Raw genomic sequence first — 15,040 nt, 5'->3', positions numbered from 1 at the left:
CTCTGAGACAGTTTCCTCAAACTGCCATTTAGGTTGTGTTTGGCACCTGAGGTGTTTCAGAGGAAAATAGAACACATTCTTGATGACATACTAGCGGGGAGGGTATTGAGGTCTGCACAGATGAGGTTTTGATCCTGGGAAATACAGTAGGTAAAATCCGGAATAGGGGTTTTCTGTAGCTGAGAGCCTGCGCCTCACAGGGCGACTAATGCGAGGTGTGCTGTACCCATAAAAACTGAGCCCCGTTGGGGTGCCTAAAGATTGCTTTAAGAATCTACCATTAGTTATGTATGAAATAGCACAGGCATTTTTATATGCTCTCACTTACAATTTCATAAAGATCGGGGAGTTTATGATTAGCAAATTGAAAAGATAATGAGCTCTTTCAGTTAACCAAATTATTATCTAGTATTTGCCCTTCTTTCATGGCTCTCTAGGCCATGAAAATTTATTTTAGGCTGCAGCTTTGTCACATTACCCCTGCCATTTTCTCTACTCTTGAGATCTCTGAAAACAGCGAAAACCTAATATATTATGCATTTGTGATTTTATTTTTTTGTGGACACAAAATTAGCATACCTACAAAATATTCAGATGTCCGTGCCATTGAAAATGTTTATCTTTCAATTTTTTTCTTGTCCCAGTTTAGTGATTTAATCCAGTCTTTCTTATCCCTGTGTTCAGAGCATTGTCAAGATCTCATAATTTTGAGGCATGTCAGCATCATCTACACTGTTCCAATATTTCCATCAAGTTCTTGATTTTAAACCTGTATTGTTCCTTTTAAATAGCAATTAGCAGTTGATTAAGCAGAAGAATCCTTGTCGTCTTTTGGAAAGCTTGGCTGTATTATTCAGAATTAGAGCTCAAGCCTATTGGGAATATTTCTGACAAAGTCACTTTAATATCAAAACCTACCAACTTACCAAAACGTAAACTTTTGATGGACATGTACCAGTTTCAACAAAACTTAAATCTGGAAAAGTTTCTTGGCTCCAGGGTACAGTTCCTGGTCCAATCCAGAATCTGAAACTACAGTCCAGGTTTGGGATTTGGTAGACACAAATTTGAGTTCCCCATCATTTACTTACGTACGTGAGAGTAGAAGTGCAGCTGGAGAAGAAACTGCTATAAAAGCCCATAGGCCCATAGTTAGGGAACTCTCTTCTATGCTGAGAGGCTGAGGGCTCGAGCGTGGATCTGAGTCCCTTGGTCGGTGCTCTCAGGTCCCATGTCCTGCGTGCTCTGATTAGAGTAGGGGGTCCTGCTTCTGTGTAACACCTGAAGGGGCTTGGTTTGGTGACTAGAAAACCGTTCCATGTCTCTGAAGGTGGTTTAAACAAGATAACAGCTTCCTGTTCCACACTATTGAAAAGAAGCTTTGGATGCAGAAACTTGAGGGTAGACTTCATTTAAAATACAGCTCCTCTTCCCACACAACGATCACTTCTAGTTCATGCTACCCCATAGATTGTGTTTTGTTGTGTGAAGGAGTCAGCTGTATTACTATTACATTTGTCTTTCAGTTCCACGCTATGGTTTAAGTGTTGGAACACCTTAAACATCGATATACAAATTTTGATTTTATTTTTTTTATTTTGTAGGGGAATAGCTTTTAATAATAAAACTAGAATTATAGCCTAAGGTATAAAATGAGAAATACTTGGGGAAAATACTGCTGTAACATACCTCCCCACGGTTAACTAATCTGCTAGAACAGTCTTGTAAATGTCACACCAGATTAATAAAAGGTCGTGCCAGTTTTAAGGTAGTAAAAGTACAACTAAATAGAGCTTTTAAATAGAGTTTTTAAGCTGTCTGACATGACACTTGCCAGAAAGCATCAGAGGACTCTGCCACTTTCTCAGGCTGAGAGATGAGCAAGGCAGCAGCCATTTCAGCTGCCTCCCACCCAGCTCCACTCTCAGCTGCTCAGTCACATGCAGGTAAAGGCTTGTCTGTAGCTCTCAGCAAGGCTGAAGCTCAAAAGCTGATCTGTGATTAATAATCGCAAGTAATGGGAATAATTTAGGCTTTTCCCCGTGCGTGTTCATGGTTAAGACACTGGATTCCAGACAGGTAGTTGTTTGATAACAAATAAGATTGTGCATTTTGATTTGAGCTGTTACGGGAGTCAGAAGAAAGCTCTTAAATCTTAATGCTGTAGAGCAGGTCCTTTGTGTGCAAATATTCCAGGATCAAATTTTTCTTTAGTTAATATTCACAAAACTGGTAAATACTCTTCTGACTGAAGGGCTCCCTGAAGGCCACAACAGCGTGGCTAGAGGCAATGTGGCAAAAGGTATTGAAGGAAAAAAATGAGTGAGAGCATGAGAAGCTAAGTGATATGGGAACATGGCAGGGTTTGGGCAGGGTAGCAGTCATGTTTACTTGCTGAAGCAGGGGAAGAGTCAGGATTGGGGTGGGCAGCCATGGCAGGAATTTGTGAAGAGATTGGATCCGAGGCAGAACTCCTGGCTGCAGGGGTTTGTGCCCCACTGGAAAACGTCATAGTTGCAGATGATGAGTTGTAATCCTTCACCTTTCTGTAGTCACAGTTAAGCTTAAACAATCCTTGGAGGGGCGATTACTTTGTTGGGTCTACCAGTAGGTTTTAGCCCCATAGACAGCAATAAAATGAAGAGTTGATGTGGTTGAAGTAGGCTTGTGTTTTGCAGGTCATCAGTGATGATCGCTGCCCGTAAGACCCAGGAGGACTTGGCGAGTCTGAAGTCTTTGTTCTTCAGCCTCCCATCTTAACAGAATTTGATGTTGGTTCAGTGTTACATAATTTCTTGAAGTCTGAATCTTAGATAAATTGTCCAGTTAGATGAAGCTGAAAAGTAATTCCTTTTACTGCAGTATGTTTAGGAAGGGATACAGGTGCAGAATGAGCGATGCTGAGCTGCTGATAACTGATAACTGCCCCATTTCAGAAACTGGTAACTGGTGATCACAGGACGTTTTAAACATTAGAACACAAAGGTACAGCAATAAATGTAATTTTGATGAGTTATCTGGAGTGGTTGTTCTGTTCAATATTGTTTTGCTAGCTGTAATGCCATCAGTTGAAAACTTCAGCTGCTGAACACATCAGAGAATGTGCTCTGACATCTGAATTCTTACAAATCACACAGTAAGGCCTTAAAACATGTTGTATGTCTACCAGGTTTATTTGTATTGAGATCTAGGGAAGTCTCTACCATGTCTTTCAAAAGGAGGAACCTAGAATGATGGAAGATATGATGGGTAAGTATTCATTTCAATCATAGGTAAATTGCTTATTGAAAATGTTGTCTGAAGAAAACTGTGTTTGACGTAAATAATGCTCTTGGGGTGTGAGAGGGAAAGCAGAACTCATCAGGAGGGAAAGACACACCTTTTGCTTTTGTGAGGTTGCCTTTGATCTTAGATCTATACTACAGGCCTGGTTGATTTATCCTTTAAAAGTGATCAGTCTGTTTAGAGGATATGACCTTTAGACTAATCATCCTCTTCTGCAGTAGAAGTGTATGGAATGAGGCTTAGGGAAATCATCAGGTCCCTTTACACCAATATCCTGAAGTATTCCTTCTCTGTACTTGTCTGTGTCTCTAGCCCCTGCATGGATCCATAGACCTTGAGGAGGGGCCAAGATGTAAAATTTTATTGTTTTTTATGTGCAAATCTTGAGGATGTTGTTTGGACACCTATTAAATGATAACCTCTTCCTGCAATTTTCTGAGAGTCTTGAAATCTCATATAAGTCAGGCCCAGACTGTGAAACATACTGGTTGCCAAGAAATGGAAACTCTTAAGAGAAAGTTTCTAAACTTTTGCTTTTGTAGACACCTCAGGTCTGCTGCTATAAGGGAGTCATTGTTTTATTATTTTGACTAACACAGCACAGATTACAGACAAAAATAGAAATAGTGAAGTACCTGCCAATGCTTCTTGTTGAAGTGGCTCACTTTAAAGAAAGTATTTAGTTGGATATAAAAACATAGCCTGATTAGGTAGCAATTTGGTAAAAAACATCTGGAAAATAAATGGAAATCCTTGAGATGAATATCAGTCTCAAGAAGTGTGGATACCATCAATTTTACTGAATGGTGGGAGTCTTAGAACCTCAAAGAGGAAAAAAGCTTAATTACAGCGGAAATAAACCAGTTCAGGAAAAAAATCATAAAAGTGCTGTGAGTTAGGTCTGATCAAAAACACACTGATGAGAATACTGGCAAAAGAAAAGACAGAGAAAGATTTATTGTGTCTATCAAGCATTGAGTTGTGTTCTGAAACGCGTTTCCATGGGCTGAGAATTACTGGAATAAAACATTTACTTAGAAATGGAGTGAACATGCAGCCGTTACGCTGATTATGGCATGTTTGTAGAGAGAAGGAAATGTTTTGCAGGCAAGGATGGGTTATTGGACTGGGATACATGATGGATTTCTTCTGCTACTGTAGGCTGGATTTCAAAGAATAACTATACAGTGCCAGACACCACATTGTTGACTGCCAGCTACAAAAACACAACAAAGAGGAGAATGCCTCTTACCTGAATATAACCTTTCAAGAGCATCATAGGTATGTACAGAGTTGGAACAGATCACTATCTGAAGGTGCTGTTCTTTCATTGTTCTCTGCAGGGGCTGCCCACACAGCAAGTTTAGTCTAGATGCCAACATCTTGGGCAGATAAGTGGGGAAGAGCTCTGTCATAAAATTCACAAAATGCAATCATTGCAAAATTTGAGAGGGTCCTGGCTTTTTTTCTTCTCCTCCCACTCAGATGGATTGTTTATTATATTGTCTTGTGCCACTCTTCCTATTTTAGAACTGGAAAAGACTAAGATTGTTACTAAAACCAGTTTTCTCAGAGATTTGACAGAAATAGGATGTTTAAATGTTAACGTTTATGAGTGGTTTGGGAGTTCAGCTGAGTTAACTGTCTTGCAGCTGATCATTTTTAAAGAGCTGTTCAGTTAATGAGATGATAGTTGTAATAAAAAGGAGAGGTTTTAAGAAGCAAAGGATCAGCTTGTAGCAAATAGGGTTATTGATCCATGAATCATCTGAAGATACTATTTCATCTGTTTTCTAAAGTAAATAAGTCAACAGACCATAAAGTAAACCTGTGTTAGGGGTCACACTAACTGGTAGCATCGGTGACGTTATTGACAGTGAGGAGATAAGGCAAGCGGACTGGCTGGGGGCATAGTACAAAGAAGCTAAGAGGGAAAGACTGAAAATCAGTTGTTCCTAAAGGAGGAACAGGACAACTGTCATTATCAAAGAACTGTTATTGCTGAATAGCGTGAATGTACAAAACAATACAAAACTAAAACAAGACAAAGCAGGATATTACTTACAGTCTAATTCAGAGCCTTCTGAATTATATTAAAACGAACCCTTGACTTGAGTGCTCTTTGCATCTGACTTAATTGTAGAAGATACAAATACCGTTTTGGTCAAGCTTTTGACAATTTGTTAACAATTTAATACAGGGCAAAACATGAGACAAAACTCTTAAGGGTCACTGCATTTGCATATGGATTATTTTTGTTTTCTGAAGTTCTCTTATTTCCTTATTATTTTCGAGTTACTCAGACTTTTAAAAAAAACAGGTTTTTTTATTGCTCCCTTAAAATAATTTTTGCTTTGCCTTACTGTCAGGAGAACAGCACAAGACAAACATAAAGAAAAAAGCCAAGAACATGAACTGTACAAAGCATTTATAGGAAACATATAGGAAATCAGCTTTGATGTTGCTAATAAAAGAGCATGTGGAAAATCTAGCACTAGCATTGCAAAAATATTACACATATAAATCATTAAAAAGCAAACAGGGCCAGATGCCGCTGATACAATTTCAGCTTTGCCTAATGTGTGAGGCAGGTGCTTTCTGTAGTGCGTGCATGAACATTGGTTCTGCATTCGTGTAATTTGGGACAGGGCTGGAGCTTGCTGTGCATAGTGCCCGTTCTATGCAAAAGAAACCCAACCAGGGTATGAAGCAGAAGAGGGCACATAACCTTGTGTCAGTACCTGTGGGATGGGTCTTGTGTCCACCTTGTGTCTGCTGAGCAGTCTAGTAGAAAAAACTTGTAGTAGAACGCTGGAGGACAATCTAAATGTTTGTTAATTTTGTTTTGCTAATCGTTTAAGTGTTTCAGGTTTACCTAATTTTGTTGAAGCCATCTAACCAGCTTTATGGTGATTTCCTACCCTGGCCAGCACATGAATGTTCCCTCCTATCTCCTGTGTTTAAAAGACAGACCTTTTAAATCCATTTCTCATCTCTTCAGGGTAACAAGGCTTGGGCTGTCTGCTTATCTCCTGAGACTACCTACCTCTGACAAAGTCGTTTTAAGTTCTCACTGCTGTGACTGTGAGGAGAGAATATCAGGTGAGTTCTAAGTTTTCTTGGTACCTGTTTACATTTATTTTTAAAGATCCTGCATTATTAAAGTTCCTAAGATTTCTAGACTTTTGGCTTAAGGTCTTGTAAATAATTTTGGTTTTTTTCCTGATTTTCCAGTCTAAAATACAGATCTGTTGTATTTAAGTTTGTAACCTTCTATGAAAATGAATAATAAAAGGTCAGATTTCAGTTACTTTTCAAAAAAATATGTAAATGAAAGGAGGTAAAATCTATTTAACAATATGACTATTTAAACATATGAGCATCTGACAATTTTTTTTTCTATGTATTAGCTTACATAATTAGATGTTAGAGCACTCTTGGAAAAACAGCTAGGGGAATAAAGGAATGGCACTCAGTGTAGCTAATATAAGGCAATGGTTGTGGTGCAAAGATGCCAGAGAATATAATAAAAAATATCTGTTGTGATCTAAATTTAGTATTATCAGAATCTGGGGAAAATTATGACTGAGAAGTCATTAGGGCAAGAACAAAGTCTAGTGCTGCAGAGAAAATAGCTGATGCCAAGCTAAAGGCATCTTTATTTACAGATGATTCAGATCTGAATAGTAGTTCAGAAAATTGCTCTCTAAAAATGGAAACCATCGTCATACTAAAGTTCACGTGGAAGTGAGAAAACAGGAAACAAGAACCCCAGTACTGCTGAAGCAGTCCATCTGGGCTGGCCTCTCTCGTGATGTTGTTTAAATATATATACATATATATTTACTAGGGGGCAACCGGGTTGTCCATATGTGTGTGTGGTGTGATGATAGGAGGGACATCTGTGGAAGTTGGTTGGGGATGAACATTAGGAGAGGTGAAGGGCAGGCAGCCATAGCCAAAGAATATGGTGATACAGGTTTATGATTTAAGCAATGAAACACTTGGGGTTTTGTCGTGAAGTGTAGATTTTGTTAGTGTAAAGTCATCTTTTTATTGTAGATTATTGAACTTAAAAAGTGTATGTGGCTGGAATACAGTTCCGAATGTCACAATTTTGGAAAAGTTCAGAATTTGAACTGATTTAAGATCCATGGTTTTCATCTGCCTTCACTTGCAATAAGGGGTTTATCCAAACCGCGGGTTCAGATAATTTCAAGATTGCCATTGTTCCAGATGCTGTCCCACATTTCTCTTTCTCGGGCCCATAGGTGATATTCAAGTTCTCCATTCCTTTGTGCCTTTTGCCTTTTGTGGTTAGCTAAGTAGTTCAGTCTGGATGTAGTGTACATTTTGGTGAAGCTATTTTAAAATCAGATAAAATACTGAGAACTTCAGAGGTTTTTCAGAAATACTTTCAATGATAAACTTTATAGCATACCATCTGTGCATTGAAATTTTGATACAACTTACATTTGAATCGATCAACTTGAAATAAGATCAAATGAATGTATCGGAAATATTCCACATAATAATTATTTTAAGAAATTTTAAGTAGCTGTGTACCTTATGTGACTGTAATATGTCTTTAGATATTTGATGACTATGCAGTCATGCTTTGACTCAGATGAAAGTTTCACATGCTTCAGTGTACGCTTTTTCTGAACTGGGCCTGAGCCATGCAGAAATGGAAGTCCTAGACAACACAGCCATGCCTGTACTTTCTGTGGAGTGTATTGAGTGGTTGCAAATGTGTTTGAAGTCATTACTTCAGGGAACTAACTCTTTTTTTGATGAGAAAGTTACAGAAAAGTTACAGAGAGCAAAGAAACTGTTGAATTAATAGAAAAGCTCAAAGCTAGCTCTGTGAAACAGATGAGAAATCACACATCTGAGTTTTGTGAAATGAAACTTGCTTTGGAAAAGAAAACCAACACGGAGCTCATATTTTTTTTTTAATTTAATTTATTTTTATTTAATGTCTGTTTCAATGTTTGTACACAATGTGTAGTTCAGTAGATTTTGTAGTCAAAACAATAGATATTGCCCCCATTACCCTGCAGGTTTCTCTAAGTTTATATCATCTTCAGTTGTTTTCTTTCAATTTACTATTCTTTCTTTACGGTTCACATGAAAAAACAGTCACTGGGGAGTTGGAATATGTTTTTTATTATCTGGCTGTTGTCAGTGATGGTGTATGAAAGAATGAAACATCCTGAATTTTGTAAGCTAAGGTAATTGTGCAGGAATCTTGATAATGAATTCTTGTTTTGACTAGTAAATGATACCGTATGAAATTTGTCATTATAGTATCTAAAGCGTGCTCCAAAGAGAGGTAATTTTTCATCTAAGAAGCAGTTTGAAGTGTACTCTACATGTTTTCTGTAGTATCTCTTGACAAAAGAGCAAATTATAACTGGGATGATGTTGTGCTGCTTGCTTAATATGATCCTCTAAGCAAAGCCTGAGTGCTGTAGTGAAGCTGAGTGCTGTTTTCCTTGGAGCCATTTGAGTGTCCTTTTTCTGCTGGAAATCTAAGGCTGGGAAGAGAACCCATTACTGTAGCTGCTGACCCAGCCATTGCTGCAGTTTCTCTTCTTCTTCGCTGGTGGGTCCTTTCTACATGGGTTTGCAATTCCTGAAAGATGAAACTGCTTAGGCAACTGAGGCTGAAGAAACCAAAAGTGGTGTGCGAGGAATTTTTCAACTTTTTTAATTGGAAAATGAGGAAGTTCACTTCTTTAGTACTGGTCACCAGGTGGCACTGCTATATACGGAGTTGCTTATTGCTTTTTGTGGTCTTCAAGCAAGGTCTTCGTAGTTATTATCTGTTGTTATTTGTGTCCTGAGACAATTGCGTGAGAGGAAATGTAGCAATAACCTAAGTTGATGCTCTGCTGCCCCTGTTCTGAAGGCATTGTTTAGACAGGGCTGCTTGCAGAGAACCAGCAGTTTGTATGTAGACTGAGCTTACTGCAAAGTGAACGCTGCATACGTGCTATGTGTTACGGACACCGCATCAGGATTTGTGCAAGTATGTGAGACAAGTTACAGACCACTTTCCAAAAGTGATCAATGAGGCTTCCACTGAGCAGTGGTGTTGTGTTAAAATTATCCAATAACAATCTTATTTTTACCCTTGTGTTCTTTAGAAATAGTCAAGATAATGTGAGAGCTGAAGATATCTCTCTTGTGCTCTTATGGGAATGGGCAATGATTTGTATTTTTGTTGAGGTTCTTTATGCTGACTTTATTGGGTGTTTTGGAGCCTTTTTTTACTAGTTTATTTCTTTACAATATTTAGATTCTTTAAACCTTAAAGCAGTTTTGTAAGTAAAATATTATTACTTTTACTCAGTTCTATGCCAAGCCTTAGTCAGTAACAATTTTTAATGGAATTATTGAAAAACTGCTTGACTACTAAATACTGTAATACACTGATGTTAGCTTTCACCTATGCCTCTTGTATCACACGGAAATCCAGTTCATTTTCACCAGAAGTAGACATACATCACATTTAAATTACTCTTTGTTTTCAGGTGATTTATAACAGATGGATATGCAAAATGGCACTAGCATACCTGTACTGCAAAGTTATGTTGGAAAGTGTGTGAGAAGAACTAGAATGACTTTAGGTATTTACAGTAGAATATTGCTAGGTCTCTTGACTTTTTTGAGGGGAGGCAGGGTTAAAAAAAAAACCTACTGAAGGAGGAGGGAGCATAACAAACTGCGATATCCTAAATGGCTCATAGCAGACAGTGAAAATGGTTCTGTAGTAAGTGTACTGTTCTGGCATTTGGGAGAGCGTGTTCAGATCTCTTGGTTTGTCCCTGGGTAAATCACAGTGTGCCTGAAAGGCCATCTGATACTTATCTGCTCTCACCTCACACCAGGAAAGGGGAGGAGGCTACTGGAATATATTAAATAAAAATTGGAGCTGGTCAACGTTCAGAATTTGTTCAGTGTGCATTTCTGGTTGAACTGGGACGAAACAATTTTTATTTTTATTCACCATTTCCCACAAAGTCAACATGGAGAAATGACTAACGTTGTTGCAAATACAGAAACTGTCATCATGTCCGCAGCATGTCCTAGCTGTTGGGTTTTGCTTAGCACCTGGGGCTCCAGGGGTCGGGGAGCAGCTCTGGGGCATGGTGGCCTCCAGAGATGGCCTCCCAAGGACCCTTCTTCTGGCAGTCCGTGCTTATGGAGAAGGGGGCATCCTTTGCTCCCTATTCAGTAAAGACCCCCTGCCACAGCCATTAATTTCAGCTCACTTGCAAACATTTCTTGCTTGCAAACAAACTGGAGTTCCCCTTAGGAAAAAAAAATCCTAACCGGCTTTTATTAAGATTTGCAAGTGACCACAGTAACAGAGATCATATAAACAGCTTGAGATACAGAAAGCTAGTAAAGAAAATCGGCTGAATAGAAAGAGGGGATTTATTAACATATTACATCTTGCCTCATTTCAGGGCTCTTTCCGAACTCTGATTTTGAATGCTGCTTTGTTTGTCTTAAAGCTGAGCTAAGAAGAACAGCTGTTTGAATCATTTAGCCTGTGAGACGTTAGGTTTTCCCTTCTATTATGAGAGGACTTACTGAAGTCACTGTCAGTGACTTTCTAAAGTTGTGTATTGATTCTAACTGAAGAATTTTGAAGCATAACTGATTCTCTAGTTACATACATCTCTAAGTTTTTTTTCTATTGAGGTGGTCAATGAAAGTGACAATTACACTTTTGGTAATTTTTTTAAATCTGTAGTTAACAATTTAAACTTGGAAAAGTACAGAAGTTTTTTTTCACGTCGGCCACTAATAGACATTAGAAAAATAAAATTCTTAAACTATTATCAGATGAGGCAGAGTTCTGAACCAGTTAAATAAGCTGAGAAACTTGCATTTTATTTGCAGGAGCCCCTATAACAACCAAAATGTGCAGTTATCTCTGATTCTTATGTAGGTTCCACAAAAATTCCATTGATGTTCTTCTCCCCAGGCAGGCTTTTACAAGATCAAATGAAGTTAACAGGCAGCAGATTTAAAACAAACTGAATTAGGTATTTCTCCACACAGTGAGAAATTTAAACTCTGCAACTTATGGTTAGAAAGATGATATGGATGCCAGAAGTTTACATGGCTTCAATAAAGTAACCATGAAAGAAAATCTCACTCAGAGCTATTAAAACCAGAATTACATGAAGTTCAGGAAGTCTGAGAATTGCAGATTGCCAGGGCTGAGAGGGTATCAGGGAGGTACCACTCTCTGCTTCTGTCTCATTCTCTTCTCCATGTGTTTGCTGTTGGCCACTGTCAGAGAGTTTAGAGGGGGAACTTCCATCTGACATTATATAGCTATTCTTACGCTGTCAAATACCATGCTAGTTTTTCTTCTGAGCTATCAATAAGTAAATATAATAAGTGGTCTTGTGGACAAACAAAATAATTGCTTTCTAAAACTACTTTTAAAGACATTTCTATTTTCTTCCAGTGAGTAATCCTCTTCTACTTCTTGGAATTGTGATCAGTTTATATATATGATCAAGGCACAACTAATAATTATGTATTTTTCAGCTGTTGAACACAGGCATCTACTCTTCTAATTTGTGTGTGTGTTCTTTCTCTGACAGTGCCTATGTATTAAATACCTAGACTTCAGAACTGGTTCTGCCTAGTTCCTAAGTGTGGTGTAGGAGAAGGTGTAAGCATTTCTTGCTTGAGCACTCAGCAGAGAATTCTTTGTTACAGGAGACTTCTGCATTTTCAGGCTGTGCTTTAACAGGTATCAATTAGAGATCTGTGTTATTTATTGTGCTGTAATGTCAGCGTGCTTGATCTAGTATGGGTTGATACCAAGACAGTATGCTTTATGTGTAAGAGTATAGTGTAACAAAATAGATTTGACACAAGAAAGAACTGATGCAGGGCACTTTTCCCCATAGAGAGCCGAAACCAAAAGTGTGAAAGGAATAATTGTTCTAATGTGTTTTATAATTTTAGAGGAAGCCTAGTGGCTTTTGTACCAGAAGACAGTGGATGCTTTATCATCAATGGACAGTCAATACATTAAAATCCATGGCAAAAATGAGATACACAGCTGTGGAACAGGGATCTTTTCAAGGACTTGGTATAGTAGTAACTTTAAGTGGTGGCCCACCCCAGCTTATCTCAGCAGGCAAGTTATGACCCTTGAATGTCATGAAGGACTCTTGAAGAAGGCAGTATGAGGCAAAGAAAAGATAGTATCTTTGTTTTGCACATGTAACCTTCTTCCATCAAACTCTTGAAATGCATGCTCCAGAATTTTTATAAAACTATTATTGGTAAGGGCATGAAGCTATGTGAGGCTGTGTGCTGGTTTTGGTGGTGTTTATTTATTTGTGAGGTGGTTTTTGTTGAGTTTTTTTCTGTTTGTTTTTAGGGGGGTAGTTTTTAATTTTATTTGTTTGTTTTAATGGCTTCTTGGAAAGTTTGAAAAATACTATGTTGTTGCTCATAGATATTTATTTATTCATTTCAGCAGATCTTACCTATTCCTGGAAAATACTTTGCCAGATTATGTGCTATTGTATTCAGTAATAAGGTGTATGTTGTGTCTGATCTGGCTCATTTGTGACCTCTGTGATTGGTTCAGCATTTGTACCTGGGCAAGTGAATAGGCAAGCAGTATTTGGTAATACTGTAGGAAAAACTGTTATGTCAGTCTTCATCTGTAGAGGCCTTTCAAAGCTGTGTTCCTCAGGAAACTCAGAGCTCACTGTGGTGAGACTGAGATACAGAGACTTCTTTCTGACAAGGCAGACCCATCATAGTAGTTTAGTTACTGCTGAGGATCAAAACAAAGTTTCAGGTCTCAGTGTTACCATGTCCTGGGTGTGATGGTGCATCAAATGTTACGGGTTACAAGGTACATCTCTCTGTCTTAGCTTTCACATAACATCTTTTTCCAAATGAAATGCCACTGCTTCAGGGCATCACAACCTCTTGTACTCATTTTCTACATTACATTCCAGTTGTTAAAATGCAGACTCCAGATCCCAGCTCTCCTCTTGGGAGGTGAATTCATCGGTTTGTGCTTGGCATGACGTAGGTGGGAGCCATCTGAACCATTCACAGAAGAATCTGGCCTGGCATCTTTCTGTTGTTATTGCCAGTAAAAAGTTACTGAAGTCTGTGCATGGCACTTGAGCATGGCGGTGGGTGGTGTAATGAATGTATGGGTAAGCAGAATTAATTCCAGGCAAGTTTTGAGGGGAAACTTGAAAAAGTCTTTAATGATTTAGCATTATTTCTTGCCAAAAACCATGACAAGGCTGTAGTAAAGTACCTTTTTATTTCTGTTTAACATGAATATGAAAGACATGCACTATGGATCTTTAAGTTTATTTCTGAAGGAAGATGCTGTTTTGGCTCTCATGATTTGTTAAATAACTTGCAGAGTAACAGTCAGTTAAGAGGTGTGCCTGGAGGAACTGGTGCTGTATATCTGTCCCTGGATGGGCATGAATTCTGTAAATGTAAAATGGTCTGCTTATTTTACTCTATGGATGAATTGGTCTCTTCAGTTACAGACCAGTGACATTTGGTCAGTCTCTCCATGGCAAGCTCCTGGAAGGCTACTGGCAAGGGTTGGAGGTGGTAGTTTAACTAGTGGCTTCCAGAAGCTCCTCTGCTCTGCTGTGAGCTGTGTTGCAAATGGATAGTGTTGCAGAGGGTAGTTAAGGGCACGGCTCCCTAATTCTTCACAGGACCAGAGCTGAGTAAGTGATATTTATATAAACATTAAGAACTCTAAAAAATGGTGTGGAACAAATATTTATACTATCAGATGAAATCTTTGATTACCCTGATTGGAGGAATTTACATGGCGCCAAGCACTGGGTATTAAAGAACAAGATTAGAGAAATACTGGGGTTGATGTGTTTTCTATAAAACAATTACATTCCCAAAATAGATATATTCTCTCTCTTGTTCATACTTTTCTTGTTGCTGTTAAAGTACACACTGTTTTGCTTTAGCACCTGACACTGCCTTTTTCATGCATTGCTTGCAGTCTCGGTAGAGCTGAAAAAACTAGCCCTTTGTCCAAGAATTTTGCTTACTCCTCATTTCCTTCTTCAAATTTAATTAGGTCCAAAGAGTCTGAAACTTTGAAAAGAAAACAGCAACTTATTTTGAGAAGGAGTAGAATATTTGCCCCCTTTTTACCTTGTCCTCTATCCAGATTTCCCCTGCCAGACTATCTCGGCTGATGCTGGCTGCCCGTCGCAGTCAGTAAAACCATCTGTGGCTATGTGTTCAGCCAACATTCAGTCGTCTTGCATTAGCTGGCAGGTAGAGTGCTTCTGCCCTGGTGGCCGTTTTATATAGTTTCTCTGCGTGCCACCTGCATGCATTCTTTAGGTATTGGACTCGGCTGTGGGTCAGCATTCGGGGCTTGGCTTGCAACGTGACTTTAAGTCTTCTTTTTCCAACAAACCATATTTTCCTCCAGCTGTGAAGTTTGGGACTTAGTTCTTGCTGAGTTCAAGGGAGATGGATTGGAAAGGTGCTTTTACAGCACATTTGTGCCTCTCCGTATTTTTGGGCTGGCTGGGGACTTACCTAGATCCTGATTTAGACTAGATTCCAAGGTTTTCTCTATTATATGCTAAGCCATACCTTTTTCCAAGGGGTTATCAGAGAGGCAGGAGACCTAGCCATACTCTTAAGTGTCTGCAGTCTTCTGGGATGCCACTGTATTGTGGAACTG

This window comes from Gavia stellata, chromosome 19 (assembly GCF_030936135.1).
Source record: "Gavia stellata isolate bGavSte3 chromosome 19, bGavSte3.hap2, whole genome shotgun sequence".
Taxonomy (NCBI): domain Eukaryota; kingdom Metazoa; phylum Chordata; class Aves; order Gaviiformes; family Gaviidae; genus Gavia; species Gavia stellata.
The sequence above is the reverse complement of the archived record's forward strand: the minus strand, read 5'-3'. Positions refer to the sequence as shown.